Source organism: Callorhinus ursinus, unplaced genomic scaffold (assembly GCF_003265705.2).
Source record: "Callorhinus ursinus isolate GAN/ISIS: 27379988/994484 unplaced genomic scaffold, GSC_fseal_2.0 scaffold25, whole genome shotgun sequence".
NCBI classification, from domain to species: domain Eukaryota; kingdom Metazoa; phylum Chordata; class Mammalia; order Carnivora; family Otariidae; genus Callorhinus; species Callorhinus ursinus.
In genome coordinates, this window is record NW_027397087.1 from 6,343,981 (window position 1) to 6,368,150 (window position 24,170).

The 24,170-nt window shown below is 38.9% G+C and overlaps 1 long non-coding RNA gene across 2 annotated transcripts in view; it reads left to right on the forward strand.

The window, feature by feature from the left end:
- The first annotated feature begins 286 nt into the window (after nucleotides 1-286).
- LOC112833327 (uncharacterized) overlaps nucleotides 287-24,170 on the forward strand; it is a 48,422-nt gene continuing 24,538 nt past the window's right edge. Inside the window, exon 1 of one of the 2 annotated variants that reach the window (XR_003210600.2) lies at nucleotides 287-366. This is a non-coding gene — a long non-coding RNA (uncharacterized lncRNA). Of the gene's footprint in view, nucleotides 367-14,497; nucleotides 14,628-24,170 lie in introns of those variants that run through there. The other variant, XR_003210601.2, reaches the window with a different exon arrangement.

Genomic DNA, 24,170 nt, shown 5'->3' on the forward strand with positions numbered 1-24,170 from the left:
TTGCAGGGCAGTTCTAGTTTTAACTTTTTGAGGAAACTCCATACTGCTTTTCACAATGACTGCACCAGTTTGCAATCCCACCAACAGTGCACAAGAGTTACTTTTTCTCCACATCCTCACCAACATTTGCTGTTTCTTGTGTGGTGAAAGCACTTTAAAGAGGGAATAGGCCTTCCCGGGAGATCAGCAACACCAAGCATGCCTGCATGCTTTCCCTTCCTCTGGACTTCCCCTTCCTGTGGACTTCAAGCTTCAGCTGGAGCTCATGGGATTTCTGCCTGCTTGTGATCTCCTCCTGAATGCCTGCTCCGTGGACTTTAGGCTTCCTTAGCCAGTCTCCACAACTGTATAAGTCAATTCCATACAGTAAGTAATATATATTTATAATTATATATGTATAAAATTATGAGATTCACATGTCTATATATTTATATGTATACATGTATGTACATATGCACATACAAATATGTGAATGATGATATATACGGATGTGAGAGCTATATCTCTCTCTCCTACTGGTTCTACTTTTCTGGTGGAATGGTTGAATCCTGACTGGTACAGAATGTTCCACACTCACTTTCAATTATCCAGACTTCATTAGCTTTTTCCTTCTTCATCTAACTCATGGGCACAATTTCCTAGAATTTGAGAAACAAGGCCAGTTTTGTCACTTCTATCTTCTCAATAATAGCAGTAGCATCCCCTAAGTCCAAATAGTTTTCCTTTGAAGCCTCTCTCTTCTGTTCTAAACCAGGCTCTCCTTGTCTCATGCTGGAGATGGTTTTCCTACTTACCAAGATTCTTCCCTGTCTGCATCCACACTTGCTTTCAATATTGTCTGTCTAAAGGTCTCCTTATATCTTACCATTTACTGCTCTTTTTTTCAAATGGGCATACCATTGCTTACAGGTTAAAACCTAAGGGTTTTTTTTTTTTTTCAGATGACATTTAAGGCTCTCAAAAAAATGATCTCATAAGTAACAGAGTAAAAATGATAGTCATAACAGAGTAAGCACTTCTATGCAAGGCAATCTGAGAAGTGATTTTTGCAAGTTATCTCATTTAGCACTCACCGTAATCCCATTAAATGGTTATAGTTATTAGCCTCATTTTACAGGTGCAGCACTGAGACCGGAGCCCACCACTCTCAATTCCCCACATGAATTCTGCATTCTAAACCAGCCTGGAATCTCACTGAACTTGAATCTATGGTGTTCATTTCCTTACCTGTTCATCTAATTTCCCTGTAAGGGCCACATCTCCTCCCTGCTCTTCCTTCACCTACCCAACTCGTGGGTCTGATTTGGTCCACTTTCTCTAAATAACATTCACCCACTGTTATGAGCCATGCATATTTCATAGTTTTCTCAATGCCTTCCTCACTGATTTGGGTGAATACCTCTTTTCTCCATGTAGACTATGAAGGACCATGTTTACATTTCTTTTACACAGCTAAGGAGCTCTCCACAAAATGACATTTTATTAGTACAGCTGTGAAGGAAGAAACAAACACACACAAACACTGTTATCCCCGGAATATTAAAACCCTATTTGTCAAGTAGGTACCAGATAATTTGGATCTATTCATCCAGTTTTTAGTGTGACTGTTGAAAGTTTCTTCATGGACAAGGCAAAAGCAAATTTCCCTTATTTAATTAAAAGGCCTAAGCATGTATGTTCTGACTAATTTGATGGTCTTGTGAAAGAGCTGGAAGTAAAAATTCAAAATTTCCATAAGTGTGTCTGATTAGTGGGAGCCTTGCTGAATAATTTCACAGTTCTTTGCCCTTAGAAAGTTATTCCAATCCAAATGGGGCTCTGCCAGATTTTACATTTGTCCATGACCTATGCCAGTGTTTTACATGTCTCTGCTTGTGTGTATTCGGTCTAGTTTTATTTTGATGGGAAGAGTTGAGTAGAAAGAAAAAGGAACATTGTCTCTGCCAGAGAAACTTGAGATGGATGGATTCTAACACAGTTGTGTATCCCTAGTGCTTGGCATATAGCTGCAAATGTTTGTTGATTGAATATTTTTGTTCTCCTGGTTTAAAAGATTCTTTGTATATTCCCCTATTATAATATTTACTGAAATAACATTAGTTATTTTTATCTCTTTTTTTAAGATTTTATTTGAGAGAGAGAGAATGAGAAAGAGAGAGAACATGAGAGGCGGGAGGGTCAGAGGGAGAAACAGACTCCCCACTGAGCAGGGAGCCCGATGCGGGACTTGATCCTGGGACTCCAGGATCATCACCTGAGCCATCTCTCTCTTTAAAGGACCAGGTGTCTTAGTAACTTTTTTAGTATCTAGCACTATCCCTAAAATGGCTGTCAGGTGAGTTAAAGGAGGGGAAAAAAGTGTTTAATTTTATTTCCTAGGAAAGCATAATAATCACTGGTTTATAAGCTCGGGATGTGGTGGGTTTTTTTTTTTCTCACTCTTTTATAACACCTCAGTTGCAAATATTCCCCTGAACCATTCAATGAGGAATGGTCCTTTAATTTGAGCAATATAGTGGAGACTCTTGTGGCAATGGAACTGTTCTGTATCTTGACTGTGGTGCTGGATTCACATCTACTACACGTGATAGAATTACATAGGACTTAATACATACACAAATGAATGTAAGTAAAACTAGGGAAATCTGAATATCAGAGTAAGGTCAGTGAGTTGTGCCAATGTCAATATCCTGGTTGATATTTAACGACAGTTTGTAGAGGTAACATTTGTCAGACATTACTATTGGGGGAAACTAGGTGAAGGGAACATGGGACCTCTCTGTAGTATTTCTTACTAATGCATGTGAACCTACAAGTATCCCAAAATAAAAACCTTTTAAAAATTACCAATTTCTTTACCAGGGGTTTCATAACGCCTTGGGCTTAGTGCAAAAGCTACTAGCAGGATTAATCAGTGATGCCGTTAACTCTCCAGGGTATGTTTTGAATACCCAATTTGAAAAGAATGCCCCAAACCCAAAGTGGTACAGAGGAAAAGCTATGACAAAATGACCCCTGGCTCGAGTGTTGCTCAGAGCTCCTTTCCACTTTCTCTCTTCCACATGTGCTGGAGTTGCACTGCTGTGAACCTTGAGGAAAGTGGGAGGGCAGGACGTTCAAATCTGATTCCACATTCCTTCTCCGTAAGGCGGCAGAGATGTTACTAAGGTTTCCCTTTGCCTTCTATCAACGAATAAGAAATAGGCTTCCAAATCAGATGTTCAAACTCCAGGAGAATGCTTGAAATCTGGAGTGGTGCTGATTCCAATTACTGAATAATAGCAATAATAACAGTAGCATCCGTTGTTCATGTTGTCAGTACTGTTACTGCACTGAGGGCTTTCCATGCCATCTGGAACTGGGCAGTTTGTGGAGCCAGAATCTGGCCAAAGCACTTGTTATCCAAAGAAACCATTTTTCTGTGAACTGTCTCCATTAACATCAGAAAGCTCCACTACATTGGAAATGGCGAGGGGAAGGCCCAGGAGGACAGTCAGGCGGGTGAGACAGCTGCCCTGCTCCGCCGGTGGTGATATAGGCACAGCTCTGGGAATGCCAGTTCATCTCCTGTGAGTCCCCAAGTACAAACAGGATCAGAAAACAGTCCCTTCAGAGACGGTATCAGGAGCCTTCACAGAGAAGGCAGACTACCGCGGAGCAATGGCCCTTTTCTACTGAGAAGGGAAGCCCGTGCTTATGTGCCTATTTACTTCTCTCTGGCCTCTCTGATCCTTACCAAAACAAAGCTCTTTTCCTCTGAATTTGAGCTGAATTGAAGATGAACTGGATCCCACTTACAGTATCTGTGGGTACTCCAGAAGGATACTCTCTTTCCTTTCCATTGGAGGTCCATATAAGGCAATGGCATCCAGCCTTAAAGAGTTGTGGTCAAGGGCAGAAGCAGAGCTTCCTGGACTGGACACTGGCCATCATTAATCATGAATCAAGCCTTCATCTCCTAAGGGCACTGGCCTTTTCTATATATAGATTGCTTAACCAGAGCTATACTTATCCACTGGGGAGGGGGAGTTGCGTAGAGAGCACTGAGTTCTTTTTCTGTACTGACACCTAATTACTATGTTTTGGAACAAGCAATTTATTTTTTATGACATAATTCTACAAAATTGATCATGCATATATATTCATGTGTGGAAAGGAAAAACAGAATTAAAACATGTGGATATACATATTTAATTCTATTTTTCCATTCCCCACTACATTCCTGACTATTACTCCCTTCTTTCACATTAACTCAATGACACATCCGATCGGCTTCTTTTTATGTCTCTCTTCCTACTCCTGTATCACTCACACATGTGTTTGGTTCCCAGGCATCTCTGGCTTATGGATTTCTTCATCCAAACTTCTTATCTGAAAATCTCGTAACGCTTCTTCTTAGTAGTATTTCCTTGTATACATTCTCTCCCTCGACATCTGTCTCTGTCTCTGTCTCACACACACATATATTCACATGAACCCCCCAGATCCCAGTTCACTCTTGGTTCCCTGGGCCGGCAATTAATCTTCAGTAAGTGTGGCTGCTGATTTTCCTGCTACCTATAGCCACAGGCATAACACAAAAGTGGGCTGAGGCTAGATGGAAATAAACTGTGGTGGGACTGATAGAACACTGGGAAGAAGGAAGCCTCCTGAGTGCTGTCAAATGGGGGCTAAGGATGTGCTGACGTAGCAGGAGGGGGTGAACAAGTATGTCCTACATTAGCAGCCTGAGCTAGTGAAAGCTACTGAAAGCTTAATGTGTATGTATGTGTGTGTATGGGTATGTGCGTGTTTCGGGGGGAGTAGAGGTGTCACAGTTGGGAGGGTGTTGGAAGGACACTGAAGGAAAGTTAAAAAGAAACATTCATGAACTGGGTACTTGTTATGGGTTAGGCACTGTGCTCTGCATTTTCAGATGCTTCCTGTTGACGTTTTATAAACGTCTGAAGGAGTTGACTGTTATTGTGCAGATGAGGAAACTGAGGTCCAGAAAGGCTAACAATTTACTAGATTTGTACATTATAAATAAAGATTTACACTCACTTCTTCTTGGAGCAGCCATTTGAATATATTTGTTTTCATTTGATATATTCTTGTTCCCATTCATATTTGTTTTGTGCTGGGGGAGATGGGAGAAGAGAAATGCTGTGTCTTGGTAATGGCAGGTAGTATTTGAGAACCATCAAAGCCTCTTCAGTTGAAGAATAGAAGCTATATGCAAACTCAGGGGCAGAGCTGATATCCTACTATGTAAGCAAAGATTGCTCTTTTTAGCCCCTGCCTTCCAGATACATACCTCCTGAAGAGCAAAGCACTATTAACAAAACAGACATACAAAAAAACCTTCAGATGAGGTTTTTGTCCATGCTTAGTCAAGACTTCTAGAGTTGACAATGACCTGGAGGTTGGAGCTGAGATGTGCAGAGTGACACCAAAATTGGAATATGGAAGAAAGGGTGGTTTAGTGACTCCCTATGCTCCTGTGGCAAAGGCAATACAAACGTTGCATTAAAGCTATCACTCATCGGATTCCAACTCGATTAATGGAAAAGCTACCCAACAATTGTAATTTCTCCAGATGATGTCAAGGAACTAACTCAAATTGTTTTAGACTCAACCTACCAAAGAAATCCACTGTTCTGCCATCAATTTACCCTTGAGATAAATTTCTGAGCCTAAGTTTCAAGGTATCAATACATGAGAGGACTACACATGGCCTGCATATCCTAGACTTGAAGTTAGATGTGGTGGGTGGGCAGAACTTTGGATTGTCTCCTTGAGGAAAGAAGGAGTGTGCTGTATGTATGTATATACATGTATATATATGTATGTATATACGTGTGTGTGTATATTATATATAAGTATATATTTGTAGCCAACCAAAACAGTCCTCTCCTCTCAGGATCCATAAACAGATTATGACTGGATTCTAACGCAACTGTGGCTTTCAAGCACTTTCCTTTCCAAGCTTGATAAAGATGAGCACTATGATCTTGGAAGTCATCTGTTAAAGAGAGAAGCCACAAGATGGAAAAAGCCATGGTCGCTAAATCACTGCTTGGAGAAGAAAGAGCCTCCTATCAATAGAAAACTTTTGGATTTTATGAGAAATAAACTTCTATCATGTTTGAGCCATTTCTTTATAGTGGCTACATTTATATGTTTTAGGTCAGACAGATACATATTAAGATTAAGCACTCGAGTTTAAAGAAAGTACTAGAAAGTAGAAATGTTCAGAAGGGATACTGTCTGTGACACACCTAACTGATTTTACAGAATTCTATTAGCAGCCAGGTCCTGCCTCATCCAGGATCTATCATAGGAAACTGTTCCTTCAAGCTTTGGGGCATTCCTCACTGATCTTGATATTTTTGTACTCTATGGATACTGCTTTGCTTTGAACACACAGAATGGAAAACGTGATCAAAACTCCTCTAGAATACACAGCCTGCTCTCCTTAGGAAATCACAGCTCTTGAACCAGCTGCAGCTGGTTCTTTTGGCAGCTTTGTGTTCAACTGTGTTCTGAGGCCACATGTGTTGGAGAGATACTGTCCCCAGTAAACCTCAGATTAAAAAACAAATGCGAATTTGTTCTGCATTTTTGTAAGATGCTTCTGTCTTCCAATACTTCCTTAAAGCTGATGCCTCCTAGGAAGGAAATCTGAAAATAATCTATACTTCTACCTAGACTAGAGCTGTCTAACAGAAATAGGAAGTGAGCCACATATGTAATTTGAAATTGTATAGTAACATTTAAAAAGTAAACAGGTAAAATTAATTTTAATAATATACTCAACCCAATGTATCCAAAATATTATCACTTCTACATCTAATCAAAATAAAATTGAGATATTTTATCTTTTTTTCATATTAAATCTTTGAAATCTAGTGTGTTATTTTACCCTTACAGCACATCTCAATTCAGACTAGCCAATTTAGTAGACATATGTGGCTAGTGGCTGACATACTAGATGACACAGGCTTAGACTTCTGCTCTTTCCTTGGGTCCACAGTACATTTCTTTAGGGTACCACTGCACAGCGTTTGAATTTTTTTTTTTAGTGGAATCTACTGCTCTGAAAGGAATCATCATTAATCATAATACATGCTATGAGCTAAAAAGAAATACAATTTCTTCTAGGGATTTAAATTTTTCTCTAGAGATTCTTATGTACTGAGGTATGGGAGTAAAACAACAGATCATTTAGTCCATCTTAACCATTATATTAACAAAACATTTCTTCCTTCAAATTTCCATTTGAATGCACACATTATTTTTCTTGCCTCCTTTCTTCCTTCTTCCTTTCTCTTTCTTTCTCTTTTTCTTTCTTTCTTTCTTTTTCTTTCTCTTTTCTTTCCTTCTTTCTTTCTTTTCTTACTTTTTCTTCTTTCCTCTCTCTTTCTTCCCTCCCTCTCCCTCTTCTGTCCTTCTTTCCTTCCCTCCCTCCTTTCTTTTTTCTTTCTTTTCCTTTTTCTTTTTCCAGGCATGTTTGATATAACTTCTGCAAGGAAGTTGGAAGACCAGCAAAGTACGATTAGACAATGTTTGGTATCAGATATTCTAGCTATGCCCACCTAACTGCAGTCTGGCTTTGGGTAACCTCTCTGAATGTCTGTTTTCTCAATTCTAAACTGGAAATAGTGATGTCATTTTGCAAGGATTTTGTGAGGAATGACATGAGAGAGTACTCATCATGGGCCTACTACAGTGCCTGGCACAGATCATAAAGGACCTCATAAGCCATGCTAAGAGGTTCAGTTTTATCTTATAGGGAACAGGGAGAGAGTGAAGACTGAAAATGAGAAGTGATTTGATCAGATTTTCCATTTCTAAGGCAATTACTCAGAAAAAAACTGAAAATGTTTTTTTTTTCTTATAGCCAAGTTTTGTCCCAGAAAGAAGTGTTTGCTTCCAAATCTTTCAAATCTTTTCTTTGTGTAAAAAAGAATCTTGGCTAAGCTTCAGACTAAATTCCTCCATATACCCAGAGGTTTCTTTGAATGAATAGATTTAACATCCCGTTAGGCACTTCTACTTCTTGCATTTAGGAATATGAACTTTTCTTAGGACAATGTACACAATAATATTATAGGCATGAGTTAAAATATAACTTTATTCTTCTTCTTGGTGTTGCTTTATCTCTGATGGGTTTCAATATATCCTTCTAGACCCCTTTAATAGAGAAATGATGACCCTAGACAAGATGGTTCCAATGACCTTGTCCGTTCAGTCCATGGTCTCTCCAAGAAGCAATGGGGATTACATTAAAGATAACTTTAAAAAATTGGAATTGATAACTGAAATATAACAATTAAATGGATTTACTTTCAGAATGATCATGCCAGGAAAACTCTAGTTGAAACTTCCACTTGTTGTTTAGCAAAAATCGTAGCAAATAAATATGTCTCCTCATTTGGAAGAGCTTATTCTTTTTAAGATCTTAACACTGGAGAAGTTTACCAGCTCCATTGCCAAATGTTATAGAGAACGGGAGGAATCTGACTCTGGATATATCCTATTCTGTTTGTCTGCAGCAACAAGGACCACCCCATGCCTAAAGCCAAGGACATACACAATCTACTCATAGGTACAGGCTGTATGCAGATCCAGGAGGAATAGAAAATGTGATAATGTCAATATCTGACTATAGACTAGCTGGAGAGATAGCCCTCATGTAGTAATTTACAGACTACTTAGGCACCTGCTACATAATGACAAATATGAATAAACTATGTACAGTATTTACAACTTCCGTGCTTAAACCAATAGTTAAACTTAATCGGATCTTAGAAAACATCCAAATCTGAAATGTCTGCCCATAGAAAACCAATGAGCCCCAGTTAAAGACGTATGAGGGCCAAGACAGATCATCAAGATTTTAACTGTACAAATCAACATTAGGTAAGTAGAAGAAATTTAAAAGTATAAAGTACTATTTAAACTTGAGGGGTTACTATTAAATAACTCATTTAATGACAGCACCTTGCAATGAATGCTTTTCTCTGGGAGATTTGAATCATTTGACCTTTATCATAGTAAACTTTAGCAGAATCTGAGAGTTGGCCAGACCTGAGAAGCCAGAGCCCATCATAAAATTCCACTACGTGTCTTATAGCAGTAAAAGTTTTTCCTCCATTCTTCTCAAAGTCGGGTTAAAATATGAAAGGATACCATGCTTTTATATACACACACACACATATACATACATACATATATATACATACATATACATATATATGCTATCCGTGTGTGTATGTGTACACATATATATGTACATATATACGTATATTTAAAGCTTCAGAATCCAAAGTCCTTCAGAAAATGAAAGAACTCACTCTGCTGCAGTTTATCCTTACAAAGTAATTTGTGCTTATTCCAAGAACAGAAAGAATCAGGTATTAAAAGAAATAGTTTACTGAAAATAACGATTTCACTTGCCAACACTGTGCACAAGGATGTTTTCTTATGGCCAGTGGAGGTTTATGAAATGTCTTAATGTGCTTTTGAAAATAAGCACAGAGTCTTCACGCTGTCTTGACTCCTAAGACTTTTTCCCCATGTGAGCAAAATGCATATTCATGCAAATCAATTCCAGGCCCATTTGCCTATAAATCCTGAAAGAAATCATTCTGGAACTAAAATAGGTTGTGTTTATTCAATATGGAAATTAGTAACAAAAGCTCTGTATAATACCTATTGCTAATAATTAACCAATTAAAAATTCTAAACTTGTATGTATAAGATGCTTAACACTAAAAAATTCACCACAAAATATACACATTTTCCAGGCCATCCTACCTGAAGGATAAAAATGAGAAAACAATAGTCACAAACTAGTATTTCCTTGGTTCTGACCTCTAACATTTTGGGAGAACTTGAAACACCTCTCAAATTCCCCAGACATTAACAGAACTCCTTAAAGGGTAACTACCAGGTGATTTGTACAATGAGCATCTGGGCTATAGATGATGTCCGTTCTCCTCCTCTCCAGACCTAAGCCACAGAGCTGGGGTCTCTCATCTCCACCTGCCCAAAGCCAGCACAGAGACTGCTAGTGCTCAGTGGTCTGGAAGGCACCCCCAGATTCTGGCACTTAGTATTACTAAAACCCGGAACACTCAATAGACATAAGAGACTTTGGTAAACAACTCCTTGGTTTTAGCTGCTTTGTTTTTTGTTTGTTTATTTTTTTATTCAAAATCATCCTAAGTTTTAAGCCTAGAGAAGCTGAAAATCTGTAGTATAGTTACAGTGTTTAGAATTATTGCTGCTCTTGATATGAATTCAGTATATCCTACTTCCCCTTTTTCTTAGGATGAGTTCTTTCCAAAGGGGCTTCTTGGTCACTTACATAAACAGACAGTTGAGGAACTTGCACCATTGGTGTCTAGGCAGGCCTGATTTTAAGGAGAGCAGTTTTGGCTCCAGCGTGGACCTCATTAACAATAAAATCCAACCTTTCTTCAAAGGCCATACAAACAGTCTACATGTGATAGGCACATCAACTGACTATTATTCCAATATACCGTGCTAACTGACATAGTGGAGGAATATCTTAAGAGTCATTTAACTACATTTGGAGATTCCCAATGCATTTCCCAGAAGACAGGATGCACAATTAGAGGCTTAAAGTATGAACATGTTATACTTCCATTTCATTTTTACGGATGCCAAAATTTCCCTCCCGATCAATAAATTAGAGAAATAAGTGAAATGACAGTCTCAGAACCCCAGGGCTCCAGTTTCTGGAAATGAGTTGTGATTGCCATAGAATGACTTGGGAAAGACTAACAAAGTTACTTCAGGACAAACTCCTAGCAGGTGCTGGGCAGACAGTTACCTTAAGCCTTTAGCTGAACTTTTCAGTCTTATCTTGAAGTTTAGGAGTCCTCTGTGGACTACTGTTACACTAGGTTGAGAGATTCTGATGAGATGTGTGGAGTTTGGTTAGCAGCATCTCCATGGACAAGGGGCGAGGGGATGCAACAGGAATGCCAATATTTTCTCACCCTGTCTTACTTCTGAATAAATTTCAGGCCACATGTTTTCTAGAAGATTGATCAGCCAAAGTTGGCCTCTACTCCTATTATTTCCCCAAGACTTGATTCAGCAGTTGATTTAAACACTTAACAATGAACCTATAGCCCAAGTGGTTTTATAGGGGAAACTTGGGAATCCTTCATAGTTTGCTAAACTATAAAAGAAATATATAGTTTAAAGGAGATAAATGCTTGTATTTTGACGGAGCTGTCTTTTATTTCAAAGGTAGGCTGGTTAAAAATATAGCATACTCTAACCCACTGAAACATAGCTAACTTGTTAACATAAAACTATGAACTATTAAATGGACTATTATGGCAATTATAAAGTGAATCTTCTACAACATTTTGTTTTCTGGGAGGATTAGATTGAGTTTTAGTTCCATCCATATAGGATGGAGGAGGAAGGTCTGAAGTGTGGAGTACAGGCTCAGTACAGGCACTAACATATGGCACCATCTCCAAATCTTAATGTGAAACCCTTGTGGAGGAGACTCTTCAGAAGCAAAACTAAGGAACGAAGCATCTCTGAGTCCTCTATATATATCCAAACTAAACTTCAGCCAGTTTCCATTAGGACTCTGGTTCTTATTTTTTACCTTCTTAAAATCACACACACACACACACATGCATACACACACACACACACACACGCACGCACTATCACTCACACAGAGCCCGTCAGAGCAGTGAGAAATATCTGGTCTCTAAAAGACATTCTGTTAGAAACAGGAAGAGGGAACCCAGCTTAGGAAACAACATATAGAGAAGTCGCTGTGTTAACAAATTCAATCTACTGGGCATGTTTCCATTGCCCAGGAGGAGGTCCAGAAAAGGAGACCGATTCCACAAGATGGAAGGTTCACTGGTGTTTTGTTTTGGTTTTTCTCAAGATCATTACTCTCAATGTTGCAAGAGCATGGTTGGAAGTAAGCTGCCCATCCGTTACTCACCTCCTGTCAGCTGTCACCCAGCTCATGGAATGGAAAGAACACTAGGACACTGGGTCTAAATTGGCCAAGGGGTAGGAAACATGGAACGGTCATAAATGGAAAGTATTCAGGCTCAAAACACGTTTGTAGGGGGAACTATACAGGAATCTGCGCGAGGTCGCCTAGAAATATTTACATAAAAAACAACAAAAGTGGAGCAAAAAGGAGCAAAAACGTCCAAGCTCGTGAATATCCTCAAATTTGAAGAGGGATTTCGGCAATTAAATGTTTAGCAAGTGTCTAAGAGCCAGGAGTGGGAAGTTCTGTAGTCCCAACCAAGAGACAGATATAAAGCACTTCCAATCTAAAGACGGAAAAAGTTAAAATTAAAAATGGTGTTGGGGTTGTTTTAAACAAAGGACTTTGAAGTCATTTCTAAAAGAATCAAGTCAAAACAAAGCATAACAACCGCAAAGGATTCCTTTAAACCAGGTAAGTTCTTGTGGCTTTATTGTTGTTTCCTTTATTTTACCCCTGGTATCAAACAGGGGTCAAACAAATCTGTTTCCTTAGTTATTTTCCCAAATCAGAAAGAAACAAATATAGATATTAGAGAAGTATACGAGAGATGACATGTGCTTAGGGGCTCTTTTTAGAAACAGGGCAAAGGAACAGGAAACTCCCTCCTAATAATTTACTCTAATGAAACATCATCTTAATATTTGTCATTTTAGTTATTTTAATACACTGATGTCTTTTTTTAAGTTCTGGCTTGGAATAATTATTATAATGAGTAACATTGGAATGTTTACTATAATTGTCAAAGCAAACTGAAGGGGTAGGTACTATTTTAGTCCTATTTCACAAGGAGGGAACTGAAGTTAAGCAACTTTCTTGGGATCACACGGTTAGTTAAGAAGCAGCTGGGGCTTGAACCCTGGTCTATCTCTTACCAAAGCACATGCAATTAACCATGGGTCTAAAAGTTCAGTCAAAGCCAATGCTTCCTAGTCTCATTTGAACCCTCCTTGACTCTCCATACCCATAATATATATTTAACCTTTTGGAAACACAATGAAAAAAAGTTTTTGTTGAAATTGCAAAACAAACCTTCCTCTAGGAGGTAACATTTGAAACCTTCCAGGCATTGGCTGCTAGAAGTGATGCTCATTAATGAGTGATAGGCAGGATACTATGGCAGCCAAGCAAATGCCATTCTCTTGCCTAATACACTGTGCGTCTCTTTGACAACATCTGTAACCTTTATTTCAGGGCCTGACACAATGTGGGCTGCCTAGTAGGTGTATGATACGCATTTTTTATTCAGTAGGTATTTTTTAACTGAAATGAACATCTTCCATGAAATACTGGCTCAAGAATCACCTGAGCTCCATGAAGCCATCTACACTAGTCCTGTTAGTCACGTGTGTCTCAAATAATTCTAGGCTTTTTTCCATTTGGCCCTTTGTTAGCTCTAACTTATCTCATGAAGTCTAAGGATTACATGAGATTTGCATAATTAAAAATATTCTGGAAGATAGAAATTTCTATGGTAATATTAAGATTATTATTGTATGTATTGACACATCCTTGGTAGTCATGCTTAGGAGTCTCTGTGTGTATTTAACATACATTGAGGCCATACTTTGGGCCAAACAAATAACATTTGATTTAATCTCATGGCAATCTTCACAGGCAGTTATAACTTTGCCCAGCTTTTACCAATGAGGACTCTAAGGAGTAGAGAAGTCATGAATATTGATCCTATAATCATTTTGAGGAACTGACTCACCTAGGACTTATCTCTGACACTGAAGCTCATTCTGAACCACCTTTTCTTTAAGTCTCTATATATTATTTTCCTATTTCTGCTACAACAAATTACCTGAAACTTAGTGGCTTAAAACAGCACATATGTATTATCTTATAGTTCTGGAAGTCAGAAGTTGGAAATGACTCTTACAGAACTGAAATCAAGGCATTGGCATACATATTGTTCCTTCTGGAGGCTCTAGGGGAGAATCTGTTTCTTCCCTCTTTCATTTTCTGGAGGTCACTCACATTCTTTGGCTCATGGCCACATCACCCAGCCTTCTGCTTTAGCTGTCACAGCTCCTTCTCTGTCTCTGGCCCTCCTGCCTCCCCTCTTATAGTGACCCGTGTGATTTCTTTGAGCCTGTCTAAAATATCCAGGATAATCTTCCCATCACAAGACTCCTAACTTAATCTCATCCACAAAGTCCCTTTTGTTATGCAAGATAACGTATTTACAGATTTGGGGGATTAGAATGTGGACATCTTTGGGGGACCATTATTCTGTCTATCACACACTAAAACATTCTTCATATGTTGTCAGGAGGAGCAGTAGGGTCACTTTGGCTTACAGATGTGGCTTTGCATTTCTTTTTGTTTCCTTAACTACTATAAAGTAAGCTCTTTGAGAAAAGAGCCTGCGTCATGTCAGCTGGCTGTATCTCCATGACAGAACCAGCTGTATGTGTGTGCTTCCACCCACAGGATGTGAATTCAGGAGATCACCCTCTTGCTTGTGTCCCCTCAATGCCCAACCCTACTACTCCACAGGAAAAGAAACTCTCCAACCATTACTGGGGGAAAGCCTTTAACTCCATCATCAGAGATCAAGCTACAAAAGGTAAATAATCTTGGAGGCATAATACTGACCTTAAAATTACACAAATAGCAAAAATATCCAATTGTCACCAGTTCTGATGGTGGAAGAAAAGGGCCCTGGGTAACTGAAGTGGCCAAGGAAAGGAGTAGGGAACAACAAAGATAAAGGACACTGAGACAGGAGCACCTAAAGAGAATTTTCTGCCTTTACAACTTTGCCAAGGTCCAGGCCCATTGTCAGTAAAACTAGTAATTATTAGTATTTTTCAATGATATTTCCAGTTGTCTTTCTTTCTGGCACATGGTAGGATCAGAGTTCCCAAATGCTTGAAGTTAGATGTGGCTAAGTAACTTATTATGGTCAATGAAACCTACTGGCACCAGGACAGGCAGAGGTACAAAATGAGCAGAATTGACATGTGTCCCATCCAGGTGAAAGCCTTGAAGAGCCAATGCACGAATTTCCACAATGCTGGCCGTAGTAACTGATAATGCTCTGTTTTGTGAAGCCTCCATTAGCCTACATAACAATGTTTATTTCTCACCCACACCTGCAGCCATGATTACATGTTTTCTTATTTTATAAGTCCATCATATTTACTCAGTTCCCACCAAAAAAAAAGTACATACTTACACTCTATGTAGGTAATTCAAAGAGATCAGAGACAACTTCCTAATTTATGTGTCAAAAAAATATACGTGAGGAAGACTAAGGCCACTTGATAGAATATACACAATTTAAAATAAGTGCTTCTCTGTTATCCTTTTTATTATTCATAGCCTCCACACATATTATAAAAGAGAAAGCTCTATTCTCCTGTGCCATGTACACAGAAAGTGGAGAACAGCATGGGATTAGCAGTTTCCTTGCAAACAGACAGGGTTGCCACTGGGCAACGCCTACTACGTCCTCCCTTTGCTCCTCTTGGCACCAGGATGGGCAGAGATACACAAACTTTGTAATTGTTTTGTTCATGGCAACCTTTTTATAAGGAATAAACTTGAAGCTTAGCAACGTATTTTTTATTGGAATGTGACATTATTAAATCTTTCTAATCACCATGCCTACAAAATTAAGAAATTATAAGCATGTTTCCTAAATGGAAATTGAAGTATATAAAAGCTTTTTAATAAATGTTTAATTTTTAAGTCCCTAAAATTAGAAAAAAAAAGACAAGCAATGACAATGTAAACTTTTTTTTTTTTTAAGATTTTATTTATTTACCCGACAGAGAAAGACACAGCGAGAGAGGAAACACAAGCAGGGGGAGCGGGAGAGGGAGAAGCAGACTTCCCGCTGAGCAGGGAGCCCGATGCGGGGCTCGATCCCAGGACCCCGGGACCATGACCTGAGCCGAAGGCAGACGCTTAACAACTGAGCCACCCAGGCACCCCTGTAAACTCTTCTTTTTATTATTTAGAGGGTAAAGCCAGCTCAGCATAGCTAGCCTGTTAGGAAGAACAGTCATGTTAGAATTTGTGGCTCTCACCTATGGTTTCTAGCGGAAAAAGTCTAGATGTAGTTTCTGGAGGCAGGGGTTGGAACTTGGTCTTTTAGCTTCTGATCAGCCCTATTGCTACAAAACAAGGAGTAAGCAGGATTTTCTCCTATGGATTGCCCTTGGGACGAGTATTTCTGTTCATCCTACTTAGTAAGTCTCCTCTATAAAGAGTTTTCAGAGCTTCAGGCACCCTGTGAGCTATTTCTCATCCAAGAACCCCTTTCCTAGAGGGGACTACAGGCCCTGTACAAGGTACAGCCACACCACACAGCATTGTCAAGCTTACAATGGTGTTCCTCATTAGTTTTACCTCAGGCCATTACAACTTTCTTATTATCACTCATCCTTTAGGAGAAATGTCCTCTCCCTGATTTTTCGGACTATTCTCTTCTTGACAAGGTCAACTTCCACACACACCATCCACGCTCTTCCTTTCTTGATCCAACTCACTCTCTTTACTTTACATTTCTCTGGCTCTTTCTTGAGATTGTTTTATGTCCCACTGCTTCATTCTGTCATGTGCCCTGATATTCACACACAAAGTAAATGTTCACATTGACAAAGCGACAGCATTTCTATGAGTAACTCCAGTCATAAGAAAGAAATCATACAGACATGCCACGTTCTTTTCTTAAGATGCACTCATGATCCTTGGAAATGTTTTATGTACTTATACCCTCATTTGTTCCCAAAAGGATTCAGGGCAGCATCTTTAAAAATAAAACCCATGCCTTCTTTGGAGTCCAGGAGAGTCTATGTTGCTAGTATTTGTGAAAAGAAGTGGCAATCCTTACCTTAGTAAGGCACCCTCCCATTTTTATATTAAGAAAGCAAAGAATATTTAACTTGAAAATGTTCCTGAAACCTTGTGTAAGTAAACTTGTCCCAGAAAAATGATCTGTATCTCAATTTACACTAGATTTTTGAGAATTCTCACGTGCAAACCCTTTCTAAGTGAGACCAAAAAAAAAGGAATATTCTGGAGAGACTCCAATAGGAAGGAGAGAGAGGGTAACTGCTACAGAAAGAGCTTCTTGTCTAGGGTTGTCCGGGGTCCTGGATCATCAAGATTGTCTGAACTCTGGTTGTTTTCTCTGCTCCTATAGCTTGGAGAGATTTGTTGAGATGTCCACTGTTCCACCTTCGATACAATCATGTCCCATAACTGGACTATTCATGTTCAGTGAGGCCACGAACCCAGGCATGTGATTTCAACTGTTTAATAAACAGAAAGCAATGAATAGTGCTGGGGGTTAAAGATCACTGTGATGAGTTTTGCTTGCTCCTTTGGGAGACATAAGCCAACGTGTTCAACAAAACCACAACTGACTGACTTTCTCTTGGGTTTAGAACATGGATATCTCATTTCCACAGCTCACTCAATCATCCCTTAAATTGAATATAATGTTTGATTTTGCAAGGTCATTTTGCCACCACGAATTATTCCTAAACTCTTAAGTAGAGACAATATAATCAGGGAAAGTGATCAGCCCACTCCTTCAAGGAAACAGTTTTCAGAGCAGAACTAGCAAGACCCTTGTCAGCACTATTAGGAGTTAGTGAGTTTTTATTATTGCCTCTTTTCTCTTTCCCACATTTGATCACTGACTAGAAGTAAAATAAGTCCTTCTCAGGGTGGGGCAAGAGGACTTGGTTAAAGACTTGTTTCCTTACAATTTGTCTTTCATTTACTTTCTATAGTTCTGCAGCCAGCTCAGAGGACTCCAGGGCCCTTGAGACTGAAGCACAAGATCTTGACATACTACAAATAAAGTCAAATGCAGTGAGTAATCTCAGCTCAGCACAGCTGAGAGGGCACAGGTCAGGCCTGGAAGTCATTAGATGAAAAAATCAGACCAAAAATTAAGATGAAAATATTGGCAGCTGGTATAAACACCAAAAACCCAGAAATTTGTTCCTTTAGTCTTCCATGCCTTTCTAGACCATTAGCTCTCACCCTGCATTCAACACTGCAAGGGGATCCTCCTCTATGCACAAATCATATAGGATCTTGGGTACCTGCTAGAGTATATAGCATGGCATTCAACATGACCCACCTTCTCCTTAGGGCACGAGCGGATTCCTCACAAACTCTAGTGATACGCTCGTCTAGATGAAGTGAGTCATAGTCCAAGGAATCAGACCCACTGACACACCTCAAAAAATCTAGGAAAGGGCTGGATACTTACAATGTATCAATACAATACAATACAATATCAAACAACAGAACCATTTAACATCTCTGTGTGCACATAACCATCCAGAGGATATTTCAGTGAGAAAAGATAAGGGAGGTTGCTTACGCAGTCTCAAAAGTCAGTGAAGGTTGAGCAAGGATAAAGGGAGGTTTCCCTATTAGGACATGGAGGGAAAAAGGGAAATTCCCTAAATAAGAAAAAAATTGGAACAAGGCCACTCAAGTAGGGAGACAGCCCTAAAAAGACTGGCCAATGTGAGCTGACACTGGAGTACAGACTAAAAGAAAATGCCAAACTCTTTCCCAGAGGTCAGCTGGTGCCTGAGGCCTAGCATTGGGGTTATTAGGCCATGGCTGGAGCCTCCCTGGCTCAGCTTCTGTCCCCATGGGTACTCTTGCTACTCAAGAAGCCAAGAGCTGCTAAATCCAAATGAAAAAGGTAAGTTATGTAATCTTTCTCTCTGGGGATTTTATGATCAGGGGAGACGTGTAGAGAGACCTCAGGAGGCCCACCTTCAACTTAGATATTGGTTTAGTATTCCCTCTCTCATAATTTCAGAAATTATCTCCTAGATAGAATTCACCTGACTTTAAGTGACAAAAGAAGAGAGATGGCCTGAAAAATACTCAGAGAGGCTGTAGTTAACAAGAGCTAAAAGTTTCAGCCTAAACCACCCTTTTCAAATGCAGACCTTAGTGCAGCCAAAAGAGAATGATTCCATTCTAACAAATCTAAAGATATTTACCATAGTTGGCAAAACAAAATTGTTTCTTCTCAGTGAAATTATTTTATTCCTCTCTCAATGTTTATAACAGTAAGATCTTTAAAAGGCTAACTATAAAATATTATCCCAGAGCTGAACACCAAAAGTCATCAAAATCAAATGGAAATACATGTCCCTGGATTATTACAGCAAACAAAGATAAAACTAGCTTTTGCTGATGCTATCTGGCACTGAAAAGTCACCCAGCTAATACACAGCATCAGTGGGATGCTGACTACAAGCCTGCAGGAACTGACTGTGCGGGTCTCTTCCCAAGTCTGCATTCAAAGATCTGACTTGGCAGTGTAAAATTGGCCATATTCAGAGTCTTTACACCTAGGAAATTGGCAAAATCCACAAATCACGATTTTTCCACCCTCCACCCCCTGCCACCAGCCAGTTGTTAAACGTTTACTGATATGCCATGGCACAGACTTCTACTTCAATCATAACTAAGTCTAATTTTTAAAAACCAATCTCATGTATCTGTTGTATGTCATTACACCAATCCATAGGTTCATCAAGGAGATAGGTCCCAGCAACAATACTTCAATTCAGAGATGAGCATGGAGATAAGCACGATTCTCTCATGGATGACCCCATGGGTATCTCTCAGTTTATTGAGAACAGTTAGCCTGGGCTCCTCCGTCAGCAAGAAGGAGGATATGCAAGACTTAACTTTTCATAGACTGGAGGGTCCTGAGACCTCTGGATGGCAGGCAGCCGGCACTTTAGAACTCCTCTTTAAACAGCTGGTACCTAAGCTCAGTCTGCCAGCAGCTTGAGCCCACAGTCCCTGCAAGGCTGCTCTCAAGCTCACCATATAAAAAAGAGAGCAACAGAACAAGCTCAGATCCTCAGTTTGTCCAGCTCTGCTCCAGCCCAAGCATCTCTTTTCTGCAGGAAACCAAGGGACCAGGGACCCAGGCGTGCATTGGCCCTTCTGCCAGCCTGTGTCAAATAATGGTATTCACCCAGAGTATGTGCATAACAATGGGGAAACAGAGACACAAGGGCCCTACAACATTATCTTTCACCCACTGAGTCTGCACAGTCACTGTGAATAGCACCTACCTGCCTACTTACAAAGAAACCTATTCACAAAGAAACCACCTACAGACAGAGCCTCCTTTTAAATTGTTTCTCACCCCTTTTACTCCCCAACCTGGCAGTGCTTACCAAATTGTTAACCAAAGTATTTCTCTAATGAGAGAGTAAGGGAACATTCCTATATGATAGTCTTCAACAAGCAAAAAGAAACAAATTTAGTATAGGGCCCTTTGTTGGTTTTTGTTTTTGTTTTTAAAGGATATTGCCTGCACCACTAGGCAGAGGGCAAACAAATGTTCTGTCCATGCAAAATAAGCATAACGAAGAATCTCTTTGTAAGGGAAGACCAAAATAATCTAAGCATTTGGTGTTACCAACAGATAGCTTTCATTTTCCTGCAAATAGTGCAACCCTGCCACACACACACCACAAATTCACATGCAAAATTAGATTAAAAAAAAACTGATGCAGATCTGAATCATCATGTCACTTTTTATGCATATAAAAGCTTATAATCTAAAAGGGAAATAAAGGGAAAAATACAGAAACAAAATGTTTAAGCACCTGGAAGTTAGCCATGAAATGTGACTGACATTAGAAAATGAGTGTTCAAGCTCTTGATGTAAAAGCCTGACTGTAACCAGATGTGAATCAAAAAATCTCCATGGAGATGAGCAGGCAGATGCCCAGTGGTATTTTCATGTCTACGTTTAGAGGGTGAGAATTTCAGTGGTTCATTGATTCCAACTCTTTGGGGTTAAACTAAGAATTTTATCTAACGTGAAACTCTTGTACCATCTTTAAACAATGCAGCCTGACTTTTTGTTGGGCTGACCTCAAAGGACTCCTTCATTTCTCCATAGCAGATGATTCCCTGGTCTTTACCTCATTGTGAAGCTTCCTTCAATATGCTCATAAAGTGAGAAATATAACCCTAAACCAAGCCAAAAGCTAGCTTGCTGTGTCCAGTGTTTCAACATGGACCATCTCTTGTCCTGCTGATTTTATGTCGTAGTAACTAATGCTACTTTCTTCATTGACAAGTATTCAAGTAGGAGTGAGATTATTGCTATTTGACAACCTTTTAAATCTATTTTATTATTTGTGGGAAAGTAAATGCAACCCGGAACATTAGCATTGACACTTAAGACCAAATAAAACCAGGTTATAGGCAAGAAAAATGTTCCCAGGAATCCTAAAACAAAATTTCAAAACTCCAGCTAGTCATACCTGGCTCTTGAATGTCCTCTGATTTAAGATACATCATCGAGATAATCCTGGTGATAAAAGGAACATGGTAATTGTTATTTTAATGCTAACAGGTTAAAGCCACAAGATCTTTCACGTGAAATGAAGCTACCCTCTGTTTTCTCTTCCACTGTCCATTTGCAAGCCATGACTTCCATATGTGAAAGACTTCAGAAATGTTTAAGAGTTTGCAAAGGGGTATGTTAAGATGGGCATTCTCATGTAATGCTCATGAAAGCATAAATTGGTACAACTTTTTTGGGAGGCAATTTGGTAATATGAAACAAAAGCTTTAAAAATGCTCATTTCTTTGTCCCAGTATTCTTCTACTAGAAATTTTTCCTAAAAAAATTAGTTCTGATAACAAACAAAACAAACATCTCAAATGCCTAAGTATAAGGGAATGATTAAATAAATAAAAACATATCAACAGGATAGTGTTATTTTTAAAATGGTAGAGTTTTTTTTCAGAATCCTTAAAGTTTGGAGATACAGTTATATAACATTATGTCAGTGAAAAAGACAGATACAAAGTTGCAAATACATTATATCCTCAATGTATAAATAGGCACACAAATAAACATAAACAGATGTAGTACATAGAACACTGGGAAGAAAGATGCCTGAGTATTTAAAGTGGTTATTTTAGGACGGAAGAGAGGAATAATGATAAAACTCATTCATTTTTATTTATACTTCCTTATACTTTGCAGTGGTTTACACTGAGCATAGATGACTTAATTTTTTCCAGATATACATTTATAATTGCAAAAGTGATAGAGAAATATTGTGCAACTGTAATTGTATAAACTTCAAGAATTACTGAAATGTATGAATTAAAAGATGGAAGCCCTTTCCCTACTAATTCCCCATTGTCATATAGTTGAAATAATACAGTATGTAGCCTTTTTCAGATTGGCTTCTTTCACTTACTAATATGCATTTAAGATTCTTCAGTGTCTTTTGTGGCTTGATAGAATGTATCACGTACAGCTGAGAAGAAAGTATATTTGGCTGTTATTAGGTAAAATATGTGTGCATGTCTGTCAGATCCAATTAGTCTACAGTATTGTTCAAGTCCTCGATTTCCTCATTGATCATCTGTCTGTTGTTCTTTTATTTTAATTTATTTATGAGAGAGAGAGAGAGAGAGAGAGAGAGAGAGCATGGGGGGAGGAGCAGAGGGAGAGGGAGAGAGAGTCTTAAGCAGACTCCACACTGAGTGAGGAGCCTGACGCAGAGCTCAATCTGATGACCCTGAGATCACAACCTGAGCCGAAACCTAGAGTTGGATACTTAACCAACTCCACCACCCAGGCATCCCTCATCTGTCTGTTGTTCTATCCATTATTAAAAGCGGAGTACTGAAGTATCTCCCTATTATTTTGTTGCTATTTTATCCCTTCAATTCTGTCAATGTTTGCCTCATATATTAGGTGCTCTGGGGTTTACTGCATAAACATTTATAATTGATCTTATATTTTACTTTAAATACTTAATTTTTTAAAATAAACTTTATTGGTAAATAATAACATTCATCAATTTTAAGTGTTTAAGAATATATAAATTCATGAATTTATAAGAAAATGTATTAATTTTAAATGTATAATTTGATGAGTTTTCTCTCAATCTCTGGTTTAACCTTTTATTTACTTAATGGTATCTTTTATTTATTTTTTTTAAATTTTGAAGTGGTGTTTTTATTGAGTATTGAAATAATACCACTCTAACAATTTTATTTTTTTAAATTTAAATTCAGTTAGCCAACATATAGTACATCATAAGTTTTTGTCGTAGTGTTCACTGATTCTTTAGTTGCATATAACACCCAGTGCTCATCACATCACGTGCCCTCCATTTTAACGCCCATCACCCAGTTACTCCATCCCCCCACACACCTCCCTTTCCACAACCCTCAGTTTGTTTCCAGGGGTCAAGAGTTTCTCACGATTTGTCTCCCTCTCTGATTTCTTCCCAGTTTTCCCTTCCTTCCCCTATGATCTTCTGCACTGTTCCTTATATTCCCCATGTGAGTGAAACCATATGATAACTGTCTTTCTCTGCTTGACTTAATTCACTTAGCATAATACCCTCCAATTCCACCTATGTGGATGTAAATAGTGGGTATTCAACCTTTCTAATGGCTGAGTAATATTCCATTGTATATATGAACCACATCTTCTTTATCCCTTCATCTGTTGAAGGACATCTCAGCTCCTTCCACAGTTTGGCTATTGTGGACACTGCTGCTATGAACATTGGGGTGCATGTGCCCCTTCTTTTCACTACATCTGTATCTTTGGGGTAAATACCTAGTAGTGCAATCACTGGGTCGTAGGGTAGCTCTGTTTTTAACTTCTTGAGGAACCTCCATACTGTTTTCCAGAGTGGCTGTACCAGCTTGCATTCCCACCAGCGGTGTAGGAGGGTTCCCCTTTCTCTACATCCTCGCCAATATTTGTTGTTCCCTGTCTTAATTTTTGCCATTCTAACTGGTGTAAGGTGGTATCTCATTGTGGTTTTGATTTGTATTTCCCTTATGGCGAGTGATGTGGAGCATTTTTTCATGTGTCTGTTGGCCATGTGTATGTCTTCTTTGGAGAAGTGTCTGTTCATGTCTTCTGCCCATTTCTTGACTGGATTATTTGCTTTTGGGGTGTTGAGTTTGATAAGTTCTTTATAGATCTTGGATATTAATGGTATCTTTTAAAGAGTAAAAGTTTTTGCTTTTGATGAAGTGCAATTCATGAATTTTTCTTTATAACCTCTATTTCGTGTGTCCTAAGAACTCTTTTCTTTTTCAA